The sequence below is a fragment of the Petromyzon marinus genome, unplaced genomic scaffold, assembly GCF_048934315.1.
Source record: "Petromyzon marinus isolate PM22_M1 ecotype Great Lakes invasive population unplaced genomic scaffold, UKy_Petmar_22M1.pri1.0 PM_Scaffold_2, whole genome shotgun sequence".
NCBI classification, from domain to species: Eukaryota; Metazoa; Chordata; class Hyperoartia; order Petromyzontiformes; family Petromyzontidae; genus Petromyzon; species Petromyzon marinus.
In genome coordinates, this window is record NW_027423168.1 from 4,425,936 (window position 1) to 4,438,111 (window position 12,176).

At 42.1% G+C, this 12,176-nt stretch overlaps 1 long non-coding RNA gene across 1 annotated transcript; it reads right to left on the minus strand.

Annotated features, from left to right (window-relative positions):
• Nucleotides 1–9,548: 9,548 nt before the first annotated feature.
• LOC142922875 (uncharacterized) lies at nt 9,549–11,319 on the minus strand. The gene is made up of 3 exons (XR_012940386.1): nt 11,030–11,319; nt 10,623–10,687; nt 9,549–9,731 (listed from the first exon to the last, which is right to left on the minus strand). It is a non-coding gene; the product is annotated as an uncharacterized LOC142922875 (long non-coding RNA).
• Nucleotides 11,320–12,176: the final 857 nt, after the last annotated feature.

The following is a 12,176-nucleotide window of genomic DNA, read 5'->3' on the forward strand; positions in this document are numbered from 1 at the left end:
GAATATATTGTACATTCTTACGAATTGTAAATAATCCGAAAATCAAAAGCAAAAAATATTCAAATCCAAAATGTTTAAATGTGAAACGTATCCTTATAATACGACTTTCACACATAGACTCTTTGGAGCTGCATGACGGACAGCGGGGAGCAAGTGCAGGAAATACATTGCTGTACTCTGTGTCTGGAGTCTTCGCTTCCCATATTCAACCCGTACTGACCAGTGTGGGATGACTAGAAATAAATAGCCCTCATGACCCACGAGGTGTGGGGAGGCCCTCAGCCAGAAGTCGATTGATAAAAGGGCTGTAAACACCCCTGGAAATCAATACATAGAGATGTTACACCACTGATATCAACGAAAATTATAATTAAACATCAGCAAATACCTTCTTTGGTTCTTTCGGTAAAGTCATGTAGAATGAGAATAAAATAATAAATTGATAAAATAAAATAACACAATAATATTCTCACGACGTTTCGGCCACAACACAAGCGGCCTTCATCAGGTGAAGGGACGAGACTGTCTGGTAGGACAGCGCTGGAGTGAAAGAGCCACGTTCAGATCACGGCCTTTAAGCTGTGTGAGAGGAACAAAGCACCTTGACAAAGGAATTAGCATATAATTTAGCATTGAAATGGCTGAATGATTAGCTTGTGACTGGTCACAGAAATAGCTATGTTAAAAGTTAAAGCATACACATCCGCAGAGGCACCCCTTGATAAAGGAATTAGCATAGAATTTAGCATTGAAATAGCTAAGTTAAAGCATACACATCCGCAGAGGCACCCCTTGACAATGGGATTAGCATAGAATTTAGCATTGAAATAGCTGAGTGATTAGCTTGTAACTGCTCACAGAAATAGCTACGTTAAAGTCAGAGCATACACATTCACCGAGGCACTTAGTACAAATCAAACAGGAGAATTTAGCATTGAAATAACTAGGCGAATTTAGCATTGAAATAACTGAGTGATTAGCTAGTGACTGATCACAGAAATGACTATGTTGAAGTCAAGGCCTACACATCTGAGCTATTCACAGTACTATATAGTGAACCAATAAGAAAACGTGCCAGTTTGTAGGTGGGGGAGTTGATAGTAGCTGCCATCGTTGAGAACTACTCAACGATGGCAGCTATACAAAAATAAAAAGAGATCCCACCAACAGCCTGGTCACCAAAACGAACAAAATCATCTCTGATTCAACAGCATTAATTGATGAGATCAAACAGTTCTCGTTGAAACCCTCTGCTGCCAGACCACCAAGATTATATGGCCTTCCAAAGATACACAAAGAAGATACACCCCTTCGTCCCATCGTCTCTACTATCAACTCCCCCACCTACAAACTGGCACGTTTTCTTGCTGATATACTGCGACCTTTCACTGGAAAAACCACCTCTGCGGTACTAAATTCTACTCACCTGGTATCGACAATCAAAGGCATTTCCCTGTCCCCAAACGACCTGCTTGTCAGTTTTGATGTGGTGTCCTTGTTCACCAAAGTCCCGGTACCTGACACCATCGCTATCATTGAAGACCTGGTTCATCAAGGACTGCATACTGATGTACCCCCCCCTGGTGAGACATTGCTTAACCAACACATACTTCACCTGGAATGGAACTTTCTACAAACAAACTGAGGGCACCCCAATGGGCTCCCCCCTATCTCCGGTTGTAGCCAACGTATTCATGGAAAAATTTGAAACTGACGCCATCCAGACTGCCACTCTACGCCCGACCTTATGGAAGAGGTACGTTGATGACACCTTTGTCATCTGGCCACATGGCCAGCCTGCTCTAGACCAATTCCGCGACCACATCAATTCCATACACCCAGCAATCAGATTTACCATGGAGGTCGAAAAAGATGGCAAACTACCCTTTTTGGATGTCTTAATTAAAAGGAGACATGATGGTTCAATGAGCCACTCTGTCTACAGGAAAGCTACCCATACAGATGCTTACTTGAAACCGGATTCCCACCACCATCCATTCCAGAAGAACTCCCTCATCAAGACTCTATACCATAGAGCCCAATGCATTTCCGACCAGGAACACATTACCAGTGAACTCAAGCACGTACACCAGGCTGTCAGGGCTAATGGCTACTCCGACTACACAATCCGCAAAGCCATCACTCCAGTCATGAAGAAGGATCCTCTTGTGGAGCCACTCAAAACCATCACCTTACCCTACATTGCAGGGGTCACTAAAAAGATCTCCAAAATCCTGAATAAACACAAGATCCAGGTCCGATTCAACACAGTACATAAAATCCGTGATTTAGTTCCATCTGTAAAAGATGCTGTTCCAGACATACAATACCCGGGCGTTTACAAACTAAAGTGCCTCTGTGGTAGTAGCTACATTGGAGAAACCAAAAGACATATCTCGGACCGCATCCGCGAACATAAAGCAGACTTGAAACACGGTAGGACGAACTCCTCTGCCTTGGCAGATCACTGTTATGATTCAGTGGGCTCACATGACATTGACTTCTCCAAGACGGAGGTTCTTTGCAAACCAACCGGCTACCATGAGAGATTCGTTCATGAGGCCATTCACATATACAAGCACAGAGACAATTTCAACCGAGAAGATGGATTCTGGCTTAGTAACCACTGGAAAGATGTTTTAAACCATTTCTGTTCTTAATTAATTGTATTTTACGATGACCTTCAGACCGCAGCTCTTTCGCCAGCATTGACTCTTAATACCTCTCACACCACGGTTAATGGTATGGTTTTACAACATGGAGTATAATAGCGCCTCGCAGCTGTCTCTCTCCCCCTCCTCTGTTCCGACCATGGACGAACTCGTCCGTCTGAACGGGGCCCGTAGCTATCCGTGGTGCTAAAGTTGAGGGTAAGAATCCACCCATTTTTTCGCCATATAGCATTGTGATATATAACGACTTATTGTTGGTAGCTTAGCTGATTGGAGAATATAGAGTTTATTGATAACATTAAGGTAATTTATATTTTAGTTTTTTATTGGTTCACTATATAGTACTGTGAATAGCTCAGATGTGTAGGCCTTGACTTCAACATAGTCATTTCTGTGACCAGTCACTAGCTAATCACTCAGTTATTTCAATGCTAAATTCACCTAGTTATTTCAATGCTAAATTCTCCTGTTTGATTTGTACTAAGTGCCTCGGTGAATGTGTATGCTCTGACTTTAACGTAGCTATTTCTGTGAGCAGTTACAAGCTAATCACTCAGCTATTTCAATGCTAAATTCTATGCTAATTCCATTGTCAAGGGGTGCCTCTGCGGATGTGTATGCTTTAACTTAGCTATTTCAATGCTAAATTCTATGCTAATTCCTTTATCAAGGGGTGCCTCTGCGGATGTGTATGCTTTAACTTTTAACATAGCTATTTCTGTGACCAGTCACAAGCTAATCATTCAGCCATTTCAATTCTAAATTATATGCTAATTCCTTTGTCAAGGCGCTTTGTTCCTCTCACACAGCTTAAAGGCCGTGATCTGAACGTGGCTCTTTCACTCCAGCGCTGTCCTACCAGACAGTCTCGTCCCTTCACCTGATGAAGGCTGCTTGTGTTGTGGCCGGAACGTCGTGAGAATATTATTGTGTTATTTTATTTTATCAATTTATTATTTTATTCTCATTCTACGTGACTTTACCGAAAGAACCAAAGAAGATGAATCATTGCAGTCACGAAAGCTTTAAATCGAAATCAGCAAATACATTTTACTTTGGAAAATGCTTGATGTTGGAACCCATAATTTAGTCTGACTTTGTTTAAAGGGAGGGTATGACACATTCAAAGGTGGCATGACGTTTAGGCAAATTATATTTCTCATCCAAGTGTACTATGCCCATTAGTGTGTTTATGTTCGTGCGTGTCTATGTGTGCAGTGGAGAAATATGCAACAACACCATCGGAGGATCCCTGGTCATGTGTCCCCAGTGTGACCAAAAATGCACCTTTTGGAGGCTAAATGATACCTGCGAGACTGCGAAGGTATCACACAAATACACCATCGATGTTCCCTCTAAATAAGGATACTTATTGGTTTTTGGTGCTGTGCATCATTATCACAAAGCCAACTCACGTTGCTGAGATTGTATCATTAACATTAACCATGATCACTAGATTGCAGCACATCATGCTAAACACTATGCTGCCATTCGTGTGGGTGTTAAAAATTTTTATACTAATAATACACGTGTGATCATTTTTAAGGTAGTTAGTTATAGTTTTAGCAAATAGGGCATTTTAATGGACTAAGTCGATGGTTAGACAAATACATGAAAATGAATGCATCGTCACATCCCAGCGGGAGTGCAAAAGTTACTTTGTCTGAGTAAATCCGACACGATGTATTCCATGAGTATTTCTCCACGATCAATACAAGTGGACAAAGTATTTTGAAATCTGAATTTCAGTGCTAATTAGTTGACATGTCATGCCGAAATAATGATTATTCACTTTAAAGTATCAGAAATGTATGTCCACAATCATGGAACTGCCCATTGCTTATTTTGCTCTTTCTGTCACATTTATACAGATTTGTTTGATACATGAATAGCGCTATAATATCAGACATTGTAGAGCATTGTCATCTCCACAATTTAATGGATGTTTCATGAGTGATTAATCTATTTTAACTTAAAAATCAATCGATGCATCATTATTTCCTGCTGTTGATATTGAAAAGACGTGGATGCTAAGATTTAAGGTTTAATTGTGACTAACACCTCTGATTGTGCCGTTGCAGACTTCACACATGTATGAAAATCCGGTCACCATATTCTTCGCAGTTTTCATGGGACTTTGGGGTAAGTGATGCTAAGCATTGGCACACATTGTCCAGACACAGTGACAAGTATCAACATGTTTGCAATGATGATGAGCACATTTGGCCACATACAGTGTTAAAGAAGTTCAACATACATACGTACAACCATATACAGTACCATCATGTCTTGCAATGTTCGTATGCAGTGATCCTGACAGTCCTATTATGAACCCACTGCTCAATGAGGGCAAATTTGGACCATGACTTGCACACATTGTCCTACTCTTACGAATGATAACCGATAATCTTTAATGTCCACTGTGAAGCAGATGGTGTTTTATTTTTGTGTAATTAATACACGGGCAATATTAATCAGGGCAGCCACATAATTTGAACCACGAACCTCTGCAACAAGCAACGAATGCGGTACCCCAAGGCGATTCCATGAAAAATGCAAAGTGGCCAGGTGGCTCAGAGTTCAGAGTGCTGCGTTGCCGCCGCTGAGATTCTGTGTTGAAATGAAAGTGGCCACCTGTGATTAAACCAGTTTCTCAATTATAGCAAAATGATGGTCTCAACTCAGTCACCGATATCTGCACAACAAATACAAAAAATCCATAATGTTAAAGTTGGTTCTGTACTTAATTAGGCTACATTCCAGCTCTGAGAATAAAAATGTTAGCTTGACTATCACGTAACAAACGCTCCTCTCCGTGGCAAAGCATTTGGGAAAGAGCTACCCCTACTGTGTGGACCAGAGATCACAGAGGTAGCTCTGTGATATTCACTTTTGTGTAACGTTTTGTAACACGAAGAGCAGCACTGCTCTGTTATAGATACAAAGGAAAACTCAATCTCATGCCATGCCACTCAGTGCAAGTGGGATAAAATTTTGGCAATGTACCAAAAAAAGCCAATAAAGGTATTTATGAAAGAAAAAAAAGTACTAATGAAGTTACTTTGAACATTACATTTAACAGACTACATTAGGTAACCTTTGAACCCTTGAGCAATCGATAGTGAAATTACTTTTCTAAGTAAATCCTCCCCGTGTGGTGTGTCGCAACAGCCACGGTGTTCCTGGAATTTTGGAAGCGTCGCCAGGCATCGCTCGCATACCGCTGGGACCTGACGGCAGCGGCGGAGGAAGGAGACCCCATCCGGCCCGAGTACCTGGCTCGCTGCACGACCACGAAATGTAACATCATCACCATGGTAATGCTTTTTGCTGTCACCACGGCGACTACCTCATTGCACACACACACCTCTGTTTTGTAATGTTGCATGTGTAACTGTTCACTGTTTTCCTAGTTTTTCTTCTAACATATTTGTTGGCCTTTGGTCAATTGTGTTTTCCTCCCAATATTATCCCGATTGTCCTATCGGCATCGTTATGAAACAATGTCCATTTGGAACTCTATGTTATGGAAAGGTTTGCTGAAGCAGATGTTACATAATTACTTATAAGATCCCTTCAAGTGAACACACACTAGAGGGTGGCCCTTTCGCATCAGCCCTGCTACAAAGAAATGTTCATGATGGTCAAACTCATCTTTTTAAATTCTGAAAGGTGAAATTTGTCCAAATTAAGAAAAGAAACAAATGTAATATTGGTGACCAGGCTGATCGGCTTACTACTTGGTTTTATTGGAGGCAGCTGCCTGGATTAAAACCAAGAAATCTCAGCGCTGCCAGCTCAACTCTCAGACATCAGGACCATCAAATCCATTCCTTTATATCATCGCATGCTTAACTAGTAGTGGGGAAAACAAATAATAGTTCATCAGTCAACCTTAACGGCTCACACTAACATTGGTCACTCCGACAGACTAATCTATATACAAATGCTTTTCCGTCTGTGTCCGTGCATTGTGAGTGCAGAAGGAGGAGCCTCATATGCCTAAGAGGATACTGAGGTTCCGATACTGCCTCTCCGGGATCATGGTGTTGTTCTGGGTGAGTCCGCCAACTCAACAGCAACATTGAACCCCTTCTCCTGATCCAGTGAGCTATGGCCAAGTCACCTGCTATGTGCCTCATCTTGGAGGCGAAGCAGGTTTTGAGCCTGGGTACTGCACGAATGGGTAACCATCATGCACAAAATGGACTGTAGGCTGCTGCAGAGCTACCTTGTGGCCAACAGAGAACTGCATTCTTTTGCTTCCATCCTTTACCAACCTGTACTGGTGTGCATGGTGAAGTATGGGAAAATAACCCTGACAATCTGCGCAGGGTTGGGAAGGCCATCATCCAGCAGTGGATTCATATACGGGTTATACACATATATTTTTACTTGACCCAATCCTAACCTCCACACTCTGCTCCACCAGTCAGAATCGCTCTCAAACTATGTTGTTCCTCCTGTGTGATCCATTGAGTGATTACAAGTGGGGGTATAGATACATGCATAATTATATAACTTACAGCCCTTTGTCAGTCCAATCACCTGAAATATCTACAGGTGGCCCAAGGCAATGAATACATCATGAGCCGTATCATGTTATCCACCTGCTCCTGTCAACCTCGATTTGGGTTTCTCGAGACTAGTCCTCGGCCTTAAGGCCAGATGGAAAAGATTTCCTCAGCTCCTTGGCCTTGAGTGTGTGGCCTCAGTCTGAGGAGTTTTACTAGAGGTACCGACCTTGACACTGGCCTCATACTAGCGCACCCAACCTTGAGTGACCTTGACACTGATTGTGGCCTAAAAAGCTGCCGCCTTGGCCTCACCTTGGCCCTGTGGCTTTTGGTCTCAACTTCACATCTGAACGTGGCTCGAGGTCAAGCAGGGCCAGGGATAGTAATTCCTTTCATAACCTTGCATCATTTTCTACAATTGACCACGTGACGTTACCATTACACGTTCATTGTGTGTGATGTTAGCGAAACAGCTCAGGTTTTGTTTAACATGTAGGCTTTTCGCGACCAATATCATCCATAATATTTTTTTTGGATTAGATCGCGTAAATATGTGTCATTAAACCCACCACCACCCGACAAAGCCAATTAGTAAAGTTGTTCACGTAAACAGAACATGCCAATTCGTTACTAGTATAGCAAATTCACAATATCTACAATCTGAGTACGACGTTTTGCCAGTCATTTGGTTCTGCTGTAGACAAACGAACTGGCACCTCCTGAGCCACACCAGGCTAGCTCGGCACAGCTAACTCACGGCTTGGTTATATAGTGGAAAAGAGCTACAAGACTGTCAATCTCACCCACCTGTGTGTTTATTGTGTTACTGGCAGATCCTCCTGATTCTTGCTGCAATTTTGGGTGTGGTTGTTTACCGCCTGTCCATCTTTGGCATACTCTCCTCGAGTATCCCCAATCATGTGACCAAGATCAAGGTGATTGGTGCCCTACTCACACCTGATATGGTTACCACCATCACGGCTTCCATCCTCAACATCGTAATCATATTACTACTCAACAAAGGTTACGACAAGCTGGCCCTCGTCCTCACTGATCTGGGTAGGTGTCATCACCATCACGGTTTGCATATGTTTATTTTATTATACGCCACAAGAGAACACATGTAAATTTGAAGCTTGGATAAATGTTGTGCATGGTAAATAATGTCGCTGTAAAAATGTCATCATGATTTTAACCTTGCACCATGGGGCCATGAATAGCAGCATCAGTGCATCATCCAGTCACTTGTTCAACTACTGCCTGTTTTTGTCAGAACTCTCTTAAATTTTTCCTCCAGTTTCATTCCGATTGGGCTATCAGAATCGTGTCTTGAGATGAAGTATCCAATGGGATCTCTTGTAGACCAGTGCAACCCTTAATGTTATGAAATGGCCCTAGAAGTGAGCTACCTCTGAGACCCTTCATTCAAGTGAACTCTGGTTCACACATTAGGGGGAAGCACTTTTCAATCCACACTACTACGGAATATAATGTTAATCTCGTAACAGTCAAATTGCTCATTCTCACAACTAGAATTTCACCAAATTAAGTGATGAACCAAATGGTGTATGTTACAAATGTATATGCCATCATTAGTAACCGTCCTGAAGCCATCAATTCACTGCACTTGAGAACACATGTTACCAGAGGCCGCTGCCTGGATTTAAACCCAGGATCTCAATGGTGCCAACTTAGCACTCTGATTTCACCTCTCGATCCATTGAATCACTGAATGTAATTGTGGGCTGACCCTCACTGCTGCATTGCTACCTTCTAGTCAGCTGTCAGCTATCTGCTTGTGTTGCTCATGTTGCCAGCTACTGAGCCCTTTATTAGTAATTTATCCTGCTGAAGCCTGCACCCCCTCTGAAAGGTGACCCATGATAATTACTAAGATACACCTTATAGATATTTGAGAATCAAGTGCACTGGCTTTCAGACATCATACGGACAGTGTAAATGGCTTAATTGCAAATGGAGACTGAAGGACACTCCACAGGGCGAATGTGGTGAACAACACCTGGTAAACAACTTGTGCACTGTCACTCATTCCCCAGCAACATCTTTGAAATTAACTTTTGATCTTCAAATTCATTTTAATGGATATCAAAGCACGTTACATTGTGAAATGTTGCTATTCCTCAATGCGGCATCATTATCAGTGGCTTCTCGTAGCCTGTGTGCCAGAAACTATGAAAGTAACATCAAAACTGATTGCCCTGTTTGATGTTTGTGTCCTTGTGTGCCTTTGTATCACACCCACAGAGATGCCCAAGACGCAAGGAGAATATGAGTATCGGCTGACGTTCAAGAAATTCTTATTTCAGTTCGTCAACTTCTACTCGGCGTCTTTCTACATTGCATTTTTCAAGGGGAAATTCATCGGCTTCCCCGGAAGCTACACTTACTTTGGAAAATGGAGAATCGAGGAGGTGTGTAGATCTGAGGGGTTGGCCCCTCTGTTTTCTATGCTGTTTGTACAACATTTTTATGTTTTACTTTTGTAGTTGATATTTTTCCCAACAATTGTCTTCACACCGTGCTGTTGGTGAAATGTCGAAATAAGGACTCTTTCTTTTGGAACTCTAAAAGGCCTCATTGTCTTCACACCTGGTCACCAGCTCTAGCATTAACACAGTCTCCGGAGTAAAAAAGTTTTTGAAACCAGACTTGAGAGAGCACGAGGTCACCACGAGCAGAACACATGTTATACTGATGCAATTGGTAACCCAGTTACCTTGAGGGTGTTAGTTTATCACATACTTTGCAAGTAGTACCCTTGTGGTCTCTCATTGGACGTTTTCAATTATATACCGTATTTATCAAACGCCATTTATTTAAAATTATATATTTGATCATCCTTAAAAATGTACAGTATTTCAGCCCCCCTCAAGGATATGTTTAGCCACTACCTATGACTCACTGTGGCGCAGTGGAGCACGTTGTGTTAGAGAACGGCCCCGTAATATGATATCAAGAACGAATTCTGGAGTAAGGAATTAAGCAGCATTGCGTTGTGCACACGTTAAATCAATGTCATTAAGACAGTGTTAATGACACGTAGTTTAACATTTACATAATTGCCATTCAGAGTCACCCTGAGTATTTGCAGTCACTCTATGCTCGGAAGAAAGTCCATTGCCCAAAATGTGCACCTGTTGCTCATGTTTCTGTTTGAAGGCAGACTTGTTGACACATGAGATGATTATTATGAGTATATTTGGTGTTATATTAAGGTGCCTACTTCTCCTGCTGCAGATTTGTAGAAAATCGTCACGAGGGCGATTCATTGATTGATATCCTCTCAAAAACAATACACATAAAGGATAAAGAATACAGCTTATTATTTAAGTGCCTCTGTGTTTTCTACCAACTTAATTTAATGTTTTACGATTATTATATTTACTAGACGATGCTCTGGAATTAAACTCACCTGATACTAAACACCAACTGCAGTATGCATGTTGTGTGTTGAACTTATTTTGCACCGTACACAGCCTGCATCGGATGTGTGGGGGAAGGACAACAAACAAAACATTATCAGATGCGCCACCATTTTCTTTATTTAAAATACATGAGGGGGAAAGTGTTTCTTATAATCTGGAGAATATTGATATTCTTAATCACTGTCCCCTCTAACATATGGAGCCGTCACTTTTGCAGTGTGCAATTGACTGAAGAGAAGAATGTGAGAGGATCATTAGAAATGATGTGTGGTATCCATATATGTATTACCCAATATTTCATATCTTCAGTGTTTAACCTGAATCTATTCTCCACCCCATCCCCCCTCCAGTGTCCCCCAAACGGCTGTCTCTTTGAACTGACTTCTCAACTCACTGTCATCATGGTAGTGAAGCAGATGGTTGGCAATTTTCAGGAGGTCATCATCCCGTAAGTATCGCATGAACACATGAAAGCTGTGAAGTCTGATTACGGCGTTTCCTCGTGTAACGCGGTAGATGCGTTCCTGAAAATTTCCGCGTGAAGTAAAAACGCGCAAAGCAAGGAATTACTGAGTTAATCACATTTTCACAGTAAATTCAACCTGCAGTCATCCCATGGTGGGATAAATAACTCAGGCTAGGCTGCCGTGTGACTGTATCATTCGTATACTTTATCAAACTGCTCAGCCGCGCAACTCAAGACAGTCGTTCATCGTCGACTGCTCAGGAAAGCATTATAATGGCCGCGTTCGGCGTTTTAACAGTGTGCATTCCACATTATAATGGACACGTTCCACGTTGTGTGAAAAGTTTTCCCAAATATAAGAACCATGTTACAATGAAAATGTGTTGTGTGAAAACGCATTCAGCGAAAACTCGGGTCGACAGCTTGTTAGCAGTGTGCACTGGTTAAGCAGTGAACACCAGTCAAGTGGACAAAGTTCACCTCGTTAGTATCATGCGATATTCCGATCAGACGCTTCGTACATAGTTTCATAATATTAGACAAGCAACTCCCATGACTGAAAGAGTGTAGTGGATTGACAACGGGCTAAATGAAAAACAGCTACTACTTAGGTTTTAGCAGTTGTTTTGTACAGCTCTCTGACATGTTTTGTGTCATACCGCATATTGTTTGGCATGTCTTGACGTTTCGCTCCACGTGCTTGGGATATTCACATGATACAACCTGAAAACGCAGTGGAAAGCTATGAAATAGCAAACCTAGAGTTGATGAACAAATGGATATGCACGTGTGTAAGGGTGTCTCTGTGTCTGCACATGCGTACCTCCCCCCTCAATTCCCCAGATGGTTCAGCAATTGGTGGGCCCAGCGTCGGGCCAAGCTAAGGCCTGAGGCTGTCTACACGCGCTGGGAGCAAGACATGGACCTACAGCCCCAGAGCCCACTTGGACTCTTTGATGAATACCTCGAGATGGGTACAATGAGCTCAGAGGATCACACTACGGAGTCAACGCGTTTTACTTTATTATAAAAAAAAAACACACAATTGGGTATCATTTGACTATATAGGCACGTG